Here is an 11,192-nt window from a genome sequence, read left to right as displayed (position 1 = left end):
GGACCTACGTTTGTCTTTACTAACCTTTTTCTCTTTACATATCTATAGAAACTTTTGCAATCCGTCTTAATGTTCCCTGCAAGCTTCTTCTCATACTCCATTTTCCCTGCCCTAATCAAACCCTTTGTCCTCCTCTGCTGAGTTCTAAATTTCTCCCAGTCCCCAGGTTCGCTGCTATTTCTGGCCAATTTGTATGCCACTTCCTCGGCTTTAATACTATCCCTGATTTCCCTTGATAGCCACGGTTGAGCCACCTTCCCTTTTTTATTTTTATGCCAGACAGGAATGTACAATTGTTGCAGTTCATCCATGCGGTCTCTAAATATCTGCCATTGCCCATCCACAGTCAACCCCTTAAGTATCATTCGCCAATCCATCCCAGCCAATTCACGCCTCATACCTTCAAAGTTAGCCTTCTTTAAGTTCTGGACCATGGTCTCTGAATTAACTGTTTCATTCTCCATCCCAATGCAGAATTCCACCATATTATGGTCACTCTTCCCCAAGGGGCCTCGCACAACGAGATTGCTAATTAATCCTCTCTCATTACATAACACCCAGTCTAAGATGGCCTCCCCCCTAGTTGGTTCCTCGACATATTGGTCGAAAAAACCATCCCTTATTCCCTTATGCACTCCAGAAAATCCTCCTCCACCGTATTGCTTCCAGTTTGGTTAGCCCAATCTATGTGCATATTAAAGTCACCCATTATAACTGCTGCACCTTTATTGCACGCACCCCTAATTTCCTGTTTGATGCCCTCCCCAACATCACTACTACTGTTTGGAGGTCTGTACACAACTCCCACTAACGTTTTTTGCCCTTTGGTGTTCTGCAGCTCTACCCATAGAGATTCCACATCATCCAAGCTAATGTCCTTCCTAACTATTGCCTTAATCTCCTCCTTAACCAGCAATGCTGCCCCACCTCCTTTTCCTTTTATTCTATCCTTCCTGAATGTTGAATACCCCTGGATGTTGAGTTCCCAGCCCTGATCATCCTGGAGCCACGTCTCCGTAATCCCAATCACATCATATTTGTTAACATCTATTTGCACAGTTAATTCATCCACCTTATTGCGGATACTCCTTGCATTAAGACACAAAGCCTTTAGGCTTGTTTTTTTAACACCCTTTGTCCTTTTAGAATTTTGCTGTACAATGGCCCTTTTTGTTCTTTGCCTTGGGTTTCTCTGCCCTCCACTTTTCCTCATCTCCTTTCTGTCTTTTGTTTTTGCCTCCTTTTTGTTTCCCTCTATCTCCCTGCATTGGTTCCCATCCCCCTGCCATATTAGTTTAACTCCTCCCCAACAGCACTAGCAAACACTCCCCCGAGGACATTGGTTCCGATTCTGCCCAGGTGCAGACCGTCCGGTTTGTACTGGTCCCACCTCCCCCAGAACCGGTTCCAATGCCCCAGGAATTTGAATCCCTCCCTGCTGCACCATTGCTCAAGCCACGTATTCATCTGAGCTATCCTGCGATTCCTACTCTGACTAGCACGTGGCACTGGTAGCAATCCCGAGATTACTACTTTTGAGGTCCTACTTTTTAATTTAGCTCCTAGCTCCTTAAATTCATTTCGTAGGAACTCATCCCTTTTTTTACCTATGTCATTGGTACCAACGTGCATCACGACAACTGGCTGTTCTCCCTCCCTTTTTAGAATGTCCTGCACCCGCTCCGAGACATCCTTGACCCTTGCACCAGGGAGGCAACGTACCATCCTGGAGTCTCGGTTGCGGCCGCAGAAACGCCTATCTATTCCCCTTACAATTGAATCCCCTATCAGTATCGCTCGCCCACTCTTTTTCCTGCCCTCCTGTGCAACAGAGCCAGCCACGGTGCCATGAACTTGGCTGCTGCTGCCTGCTCCTGATGAGTCATCCCCCTCAACAGCACTCAAAGCAGTGTATCTGTTTTGCAGTGGGATGACCACAGGGGACCCCTGCACTACCTTCCTTGCACTACTCTTCCTGCTGGTCTTCCATTCTCTCGCTGGCTGTGGACCCTTCTCCTGCGGTAAGACCAACTCGCTACACGTGATACTCACGTGATACTCACGTCATTCTCAGCATCGTGGATGCTCCAGAGTGAATCCACCTTCAGCTCCAACTCCGCAACGCGGACCGTCAGTACTGAGGGAGCGCTGCACTGTCGGAGGGGCGGTATTGAGGGAGTGCTGCACTGTCGGAGGGGCAGTACTGAGGGAGCGCTGCACTGTCGGAGGGGCAGTACTGAGGGAGCGCTGCACTGTCGGAGGGGTGGTATTGAGGGAGTGCTGCACTGTCGGAGGGGCAGTACTGAGGGAGCACTGCACTGTCGGAGGGGCAGTACTGATGGAGTGCCGCACTGTCGGAGGGGCAGTACTGAGGGAGCGCTGCACTGTCAGAGGGGCAGTACCGAGGGAGCGCCGCACTGTCGGAGGGGCAGTACTGATGGAGTGCCGCACTGTCGGAGGGGCAGTACCAAGGGAGCGCCGCACTGTCAGAGGGGCAGTACTGAGGGAGTGCCGCACTGTCGGAGTTGCCATATTTGGGATGAGACGTTACACCGAGGCCACAACTGTGTGTTCAGGTGGATGTAAAAGATCCCACGGTCACTTTGGCAGCAGCGGATTCCTGGGCCAACATTCCTCAATCAATTAACATCAGCAAAAGAGCCTATTAATCAGCCAATGGTCTGATCGCCTTTGCTGGGATCTTGCTGTGTGAGAATGTGGTGAGCAATGTTCTGATGGCCATTAGTTTCCATTGCTGTCCATGTAACGCGGCAAACGCCAATCGATCCGAGGCTGGGTCCCCGGGATCTTGCTGTGCTTTGTTGCCGGTGTGTTTGCCGAGTCAGCGGCTCCCAGTGAAGATGTACGGGAGTGCCTCGCCCCCTCGCTCCCTCCCTCACTCCCTTCCTCCGTTGCTCTTCCTCCCTCGCCCCCTCGCTACCCTGATCCATCCCTCGCTCTTCCTCTCTCGTTCCCTTGCTCCCTCCTTCACTTCTCCTTCCTCGTTCCCTCCCTTGCTCCCTCCCTTCCTCATCCCTCCGCCCTCCCTCCTCCTCCATCACTGCCTCACTCCTCCTCCCTTGCACCCTCCCTCCCTCGCTCCTCCACCCTTGCTCCTCCTCCCTCACACCCTCGCTTCTCCACACTTGCTCATCCTCCCTCACTCCTCCCTCCCTCCCTCGCTCCTCCACCCTTGCTCCTCCTCCCTCGCAACCTCACCCGCTCCCTCCCTAGCTCCCTCCCTCCCTCGCTCCACCTCCCTCCCTCCCTATTTCCTCCTCCCTCGCTGCCTCGCTCCCTCGCTCCCTTTTTCCGTCACTCCCTCCCTCCCTCACTCACTCCCTCTCTCATTCCTCCTCCCTCACTCCCTTGCTCCCTCCATCGCTCCCTTGTCCCTCCCTCACTCCCTCCCTCATTCCTTCTCCCTCTCTCCCTCGCTCCCTCCCTCCCTCGCTCCCTCGCACCCTTGCTCCCTCTCTCCCTCATTCCCTCGCTCCCTCACTCACTCCCGCCCTCGTTCCTCCTCCCTCGCTCCCTCACTCACTCCCTCCCTCGCTCCCTCCCTCCCTCGCCCTCTCCCTCTCTCGCCCCCTCCCTCCCTCGCTCCCTCAGTTGCTGTAGATTCCCTCCACACAGGCCAGAGTGATTGAGGCTCAGTCCCGGGGGGGGGGAGCGGGGGGAAGGTGGGGGCTCAGACCTGGGGCGGGGGAATTCCCCCTGATTTTACAAGCTCCTTCCAGCTTCCTGCCTGTCAGGGGTCAGGGGTCAAATTGAGGCCTCGCTCGTGCCCTTTGAACTTGCATTTTATTTTATTTTCCAGCGTTTGGTCCCAGCCAAACTCTGCAACTTGTCTTTAATAAATTTAAAGGGGCTCCTGTCGAGAAGGGGCCCAGGCTGCAGAATACAGGCTCTGACTGTCTCACCGAGAGGCGAGCTGATGTGTCCTTACTATACAGTATAAATGCACACGAGGCCCATACTTGAGAGAAGGTCACTCTGTGACCTGTTACCTTTGTTACCAAGACCTCAAGAGATGAAGGTGGGTGGAGCTTCCCCTTTTGTACCTGAAAGTCCAGGTTAGGAGTGTCTCCCACAAGTTCACAACCTAGTGGTCATTGTTCTCACAGTGTACAACTTAGGTCAGATTATACATGGGTTACAATGCTGGTTGAATACATGACATCACCTCCCCCCCATCGTCTTATTGGGATCACAGGTTGAGTCTCTCTGATGGTTTACGCTCCCTTGTAGAGCACCTGAGTTGGGGCTCCGGTTGTTGGGCGCTGGCCTGAGTGTCTGCTGTTTGCGGTGCCTCAGGCCTGTCCGGACTGCCCACAGTAACTGGGCTCTCCTCCCTTTGGTTCAGGTGTTCGGTCACCTGTGGTGGAGTGAACTCTACATCGTGTTCTTCCTCTGCTTCTTCTATGGGTTTGCTGAACCTCCTTTTAGTTTGATCCACGTGTTTGCGGCAGATTTGAGCACTGGTAAGTTTAACTCCCAAAACCCTATTCCCCTCTTTGGCAATCACAGTGCCTGAAAGCCATTTTGGCCCTGCAGCATAATTAAGGACAAAAACAGGGTCATTGACATCAATACATCGTGCCCTTGCATTCCTATCATGGTAGTCACATTGTGACTGGCGCCCGCTCTCAACAATTTCTTTCATAGTAGGGTGTATAAGGAATAACCTGGTTTTGAGCGTCCTTTTCACCTCTGCGGGTGGGACCCCTGTGAGCGAGTGTGGTCGGAACCTATTGGCCAACAGGAGGCGTGATAAGCGGCTTTGTAGGGAACCCCCTTGGATTCTGAGCATCCCCTGTTTGATTATCTGCACTGCTCGTTCCGCCTGGCCGTTTGAGGCCGGCTTGAACGGTGCCGTTCTGACATGGTTAATTCCATTGCCTGCCATGAAGTCCTGGAATTCAGTGCTTGTGAAGCACGGGCCATTGTCGCTGACCAAGACATCCAGTAGACCATGGGCGGCGAGCATTGCCCGTAGACTTTCTACCGTGGCAGAGGATGTGCTTGAATTGAGAATGTCACACTCGATCCATTTGGAGTAGGCGTCGACTACAACCAAAACATTTTTCCCATGAAAGGACCTGCGTAGTCCACATGGATGCTTGACCATGGCTTGGTGGGCCAGGACCAGGGGCTAAGGGGGGGCTTCCCTGGGTGCATTGCCCAGCTGAGCACACGTGTTGCACCTGCGAACTCAAAGTTCCAGATCTGCATCTATCCCTGGCTACCAAACGTGGCAATTGCCTTCATCATGACAATGCCCGGGTGCTCATTGTGAAATTCTCTGATGAACACCTCTCTGCCTTTCTGGGGCATGCCTACTCAGTTTCCCCACAGTAGGCAATCGGCCTGAATCGAGAGTTCCTCCTTGCGCCTATGAAACGGTTTAAACTCCTCAGGGCATGCCCCGTACGTGGCTGCCCAGTCCCCATTCAGGACACATTTCTTAACTAAAAACAGTAGCGAGTCTTTATTTGTCCAGACTTTAATCTGACGGGCTGTCACAGGTGAGCCTTCGCTTTTGAAACCTTCAACAGCCATGACCATCTCAGCATCATGCTCAGTTGTCCCCTCAGTGGTGGCGAGTGGGAGCCTGCTGAGTGCATCAGCGCAGTTTTCAGTGCCCGGTCTGTGCTGAATTGTATAATCATAGGCGGCTAACTTAAGTGCCCACCTCTGTATGCGGGCCGATGCATTCGCATTTATGGCCTTGTTGTCAGCCAAATGGGACGTTAGGGGTTTGTGATCTGTCTCCAGCTCAAATTTCCTGCCAAACAGGTACTGGTGCATTTTCTTTACCACATATACACATGTGAGCGCTTCCTTTTCTACCATCCCGTAGCCCCTTTCAGCCCGGGACAGACTTCTGGAGGCATAAGCTACCGGCTATAACTGACCCTTGGCATTCACATGCTGCAACACACACCCGACCCCACAGGATGACGCATTGCACGTTAAAACAAGTTTCTTACATGGGTCATATAACGTTAACAGTTTGTTGGAGCATAACAAATTGCGTGCTCTATTAAAAGCCCTTTCCTGGCTGTCCCCCCAGACCCAATCACGACCTTTGCGTAGGAGCACATGTAGCGGCTCTAACAGCGTGCTCAATTTGGGAAGAAAGTTGCCAAAATAGTTCAGGAGCCCCAGGAACAAACGCAGCTCCGTCGTGTTACGGGGTCTGGGTGCTCTCTGGATCGCTTCCGTCTTGGACGCAGTAGGGCTGATCCTGTCTGCTGCTACCCTCCTCCCCAGGAATTCTACCTCTGGAGCTAGGAAGACGCACTTCACCTTTTTCAGTCGCAGCCCTACCCGGTCCAGTCTGCTTAGCACCTCCTCCAGGTTGTGGAGGTGTTCTTCAATATCGCGACCCGTGATGAGGATGTCGTGCTGAAAAACCACCGTCCCTGGAGTCGACTTGAGGAGGCTTTCCATATTTCGCTGAAAGATCGCGGCGGCCGAGCGAATCCCGAACATACATCTGTTGTACTCAAACAACCCCTTGTGTGTCGTGATGGTGGTCAGCTTCTTCAACTCACTCGCCAGCTCCTGGGTCATGTAAGCTGAGGTCAGGTCCAATTTTGAAAAAAGTTTGCCACCTGATAGTGTCGCAAAGAGGTCCTCCGCTCTCGGTAGTGGGTACTGGTCTTGGAGTGACAACTGATTGATGGTGGCCTTGTAATCGCCACATATCCTGACCGACCCAACCACCTTGAGCACCGGCACGATCGGGCTCACCCAGTTACCGAATTCGACTGGCGAGATGATGCCTTCCCTCAGCAGGCGGTCCAATTCGCATTCTATCTTTTCCTACATCACGTACGGCACTGCTCTGGCCTTGTGGTGTACTGGCCTGGCGTCTGGGTTTATGTGAATCACTACCTTGGTCCCCATGAAAGTGCCGATGCCAGGTTGAAATAATGAGTCAAATTTGTCCAGGACCTGTGAGCATGATACTCGCTCCACAGAAGAAATTGCATTGACATCGCCCCATTTTCAGTTCATGACAGCAAGCCAACTCCTCCCCAGTAGTGCGGAACCGTCCCCCGGGATAATCCAGTGTGGCAACCTGTTTCCGAATCTTTGTGGGTCACGACTACCATGGTGCTGCCGAGCACCGGAATGATCTCCTTTGTATATGTCCGTAGCAGTGCGTCAATTGGCAAGAATTTTGGCCTCCTGACCTTGGACACCCACAACCTTTCGAACTGTTTGATACTCATCAGGGACTGGCTGGCTCCCGTGTCTAGCTCCATTAATACTGGGATGCCATTGAGGAGCACTTTCATCATTATCGGTGGCAGCCTGATATATGAACTGTATATGTGCTCCACATGAACTCGCTGAACTTCAGCTTCCAGCGATTTCTCCCAGTATTCATTTGGCCTCATAGGCCTTAGATCGGGCCCATCCTCCTCGTACATCAACCTGGCTGCAGGCTTCCTGCACATACGCGCCAAGTGACCGCTGACGTTGCAGTTTCTGCAGGTATATTGCTGATACCTGCAAGCTCAGGCTGGGTGTTTGCCTCCACACCTCCAGCATGAGCTAGAGGCCCCATTGTTGGAAACAAAAGGTCCATTATCAGTCGATCATCTCTGACTGTCTCTGTAACTGTCCTTAAGCGCACCATTAACAGATGTTGATGGCCCCATTACTGGCTGCATTGTCCCTTGCAATGGCATCAATCTCCGTTCAGCTAGCCATTGTCTCTGTTGAATTCCCCCTTTGGGTTCGACTGCATGCTGGGGCATGTCCGATTGCCCTTGTCTGCCTAGAGAACAGTGTGCCGTGTTAACAATGTTGACTCCCTGGTCATTTGCCGCATTTGAGCCAAGATTATTGTCATACATCATTCTGGTCTCTTCCTCCCCTGAGATAAATGTCTGGGCTATCAGAGCCGCCGCTTCCAAGGTCAAGTCTTTGGTCTCAATCAGTTTCCTGAAAACCCCAGCATGCCCGATGCCCTCAATAAAAAAGTCTCGCAGCATCTCCGCTCTGCATGCATCTGGGAACTTACATAGGCTCACCAGTCGCCGGAGGTCTGCCACGAAGTCTGGAACGCTTTGCCCTTCTCGCCGCCGGTGCGTGTAAAACCGGTGTCTCACCATGTGCATGCTGCTCGCCGGTTTAAAGTGTTCCCCGATCAACTTACTGAGCTCTTCGAATGTCTTGTCTGCCGGCTTCTCTGGTGCTAGAAGGTCCTTCATCAGGGAGTACGTTCTGGATCCACAAACCGTCAGGGGATGAGCCCTGCGTTTGTCGGCCGAATCATGTCCCAACCATTCCTTAGTGACAAAACTTTGCTGTAGTCTCTCAATAAAGTCGTTCCAATCATCACCAACACAGTACCTCTCTTCTGTGCTGCTAGTGGCCATGTGGTTTAAATCCTAGTTTCCCGTCGCCAATAATATGTCCTTACTATACAGTATAAATGCACACGAGGCCCATACTTGAGAGAAGGTCACTCTGTGACCTGTTACCTTTATTACCAAGACCTCAAGTGATGAAGGTGGGTGGGGCTTCCCCTTTTATACCTGAAAGTCCAGGTTAGGAGTGTCTCCCACAAGTTCGCCCCCTTGTGGTCAATGTTATCAAGGTGTACAACTTAGGTCAGCTTATACATAGGTTACAATGATAGTTGAATACATGACACGAGCGGTTACATTGGCTGCCGGGGAAGCTGTCTGATACCCCGGGGCTGTGTGTGAGAGAGCGTGCCCAGCACAGGGCTCCTGGACTGAGAGAGATTTACAGCACACACACGATTTGCCCCATCGCACAGTGCCCGCTCTCTCAAACACATCTCCCCTAGGTCACACTCACAGTCACACACACACACACTCACATATACGCTTACCCATACATGTACACACACTCACACACACTCACACATACACACACTCACACACTCACACACACCCTCACATACACACACACTCACACACCTTCACACATACACACACTCACACAGATACTCACACTCACACACACCCTCACACTCACACACACACTCACACACATCCTCACACACACTCACTCACACACTCACTCTCACACTCTCACACACACATGATAGAACCATAGAGATTTACAGCACAGGAGGAGGTCATTCGGCCCATCGTGTCTGTGCTGGCCGACCAAGAGCTACCCAGCCTAATCCCACTTTCCAGCTCTCGGTTCGTAGCCCTGTAGGTTATGGCACTTCAAGTGCACATCCAAGTAGTTTTAAATGTGGTGAGGGTTTCTGCCTCTACCACCCTTTCAGGCCGTGAGTTCCAGACCCCCACCACCCTCTGGGTGAAGATATTTCCCCTCATATCTCCTCTTAGCCTCCCCGCAATTACTTTAAATCTACACCCTCTGGTTGTTGACCCCTCTGCCAAGGGAAACAGGTCCTTCCTATTCACTCTATCCAAGCCCCTCATCATTTTATACATCATCATCATCATAGGCAGTCCTCATATCGAGGATGACTTGCTTCCACGCCAGAAACGGATGAGTTCACAGATGTTTCAATGAAGGACCTGATATTCCAGGTCGCGAACACCATGTTGAAGGGTGGAAGATGTGTGTGGGTGGATTTTTTTAACGTGGGGTGACCGTTGCACACCAGCCACCACACGGGCTTGACAGAGCGAGGTCTTGGTCCAGTGGCAAGGGTTAACCAAGACGATTGGAGACCAGCTCTGCTGCACGGACCTAGTGCACACACATATCGCAGTGTGGGCTGGTCCGTGCTGCCCCTGGGCCCTCGCCTCTTCTGAGCCTTGAACTCACACCTCTCCTGGGCCCCGATCACATCGCTCCACGGTCTCTCGCCGCTGCTTCACAACGACCTCACCGCTCCTGCTGTACCTGTCCATGCTCCAATCACCGACCTGGACCTTGGTGACATCCAATCCAGACACCCTCTTCACCGCCGTCATCCTCCTGCGAGACGGTTAATTATACACACCTCAATAAAGTGTCCCCTCAGCCTCCAGGCAGTGTTTGTTGTTCCCATCAGTCGAGCGCTGAGTGAGTGTTGCTGGGGTTGTCCGGTGAGACAGCCTGCTCCCTCATCCCGAGTCTTCCAAGGCCCAGATAATAGCTGTAACCGATAGTGACAAGGAATGCCCAGACACACACGAACAACAGTCAGCTCTCAGATCACCAAAGCCAGGTCCCACACACACTGACTCTCACTGGGGTACAGGTCCCACACACACACTGACTCTCACTGGGGTACAGGTCCCACACACACTGACTCTCACTGGGGTATGGGTCCCACACACAATGACTCTCACTGGGGTATGGGTCCCACACACACTGACTCTCACTGGGGTATGGGTCCCACACACACACTGACTCTCACTGGGGTATGGGTCCCACACACACACTGACTCTCATTGGGGTACAGGTCTCACACACACTGACTCTCACTGGGGTATGGGTCCCACACACACTGACTCTCACTCAGGTACAGGTCCCACACACACTGACTCTCACTGGGGTACGGGTCCCACACACACTGACTCTCACTGGGGGACAGTCCCACACACACACTGACTCTCACTGGGGTATGGGTCCCACACACACACTGACTCTCACTCGGGTATGGGTCCCACACACACTGACTCTCACTAGGGTATGGGTCCCACACACACTGACTCTCACTGGGGCATGGGTCCCATACACACTGACTCTCATTGGGGTACAGGTCTCACACACACTGACTCTCACTGGGGCATGGGTCCCACACACACACTGACTCTCATTGGGGTACAGGTCTCACACACACTGACTCTCACTGGGGTACGGGTCATAACTCCTGGTCATTGTGTGATTATGAATGTTGTCTTATTTCTGTCAGATGCTAAATACAGCCAGAAAAAGGCTGGAAGCGTAAATAATATCTGGATTCTGCCTGTGTCATCGCTGGTAATCACTGGGAGACAATCTGTAGCAAAATTCACCGGCTTTCAGAGCACACACAGCTCCCACACCCAGCGAGAGAGGACCAATCAGCTAGTGACCATTGAGAGAGGACCAATCAGCTAGTGACCATTGAGAGAGGACCAATCAGCTAGTGACCATTGAGAGAGGACCAATCAGCTAGTGAGCAGCGAATCCATGTTTGAATCCCTGCAATCAGGCTTCGCCCCTGCCACAGAACCGAAACAGCTCTC

The sequence above is a fragment of the Pristiophorus japonicus genome, chromosome 20, assembly GCF_044704955.1.
Source record: "Pristiophorus japonicus isolate sPriJap1 chromosome 20, sPriJap1.hap1, whole genome shotgun sequence".
Classification (NCBI taxonomy): domain Eukaryota; kingdom Metazoa; phylum Chordata; class Chondrichthyes; family Pristiophoridae; genus Pristiophorus; species Pristiophorus japonicus.
This window is presented reverse-complemented; position numbering follows the sequence as displayed.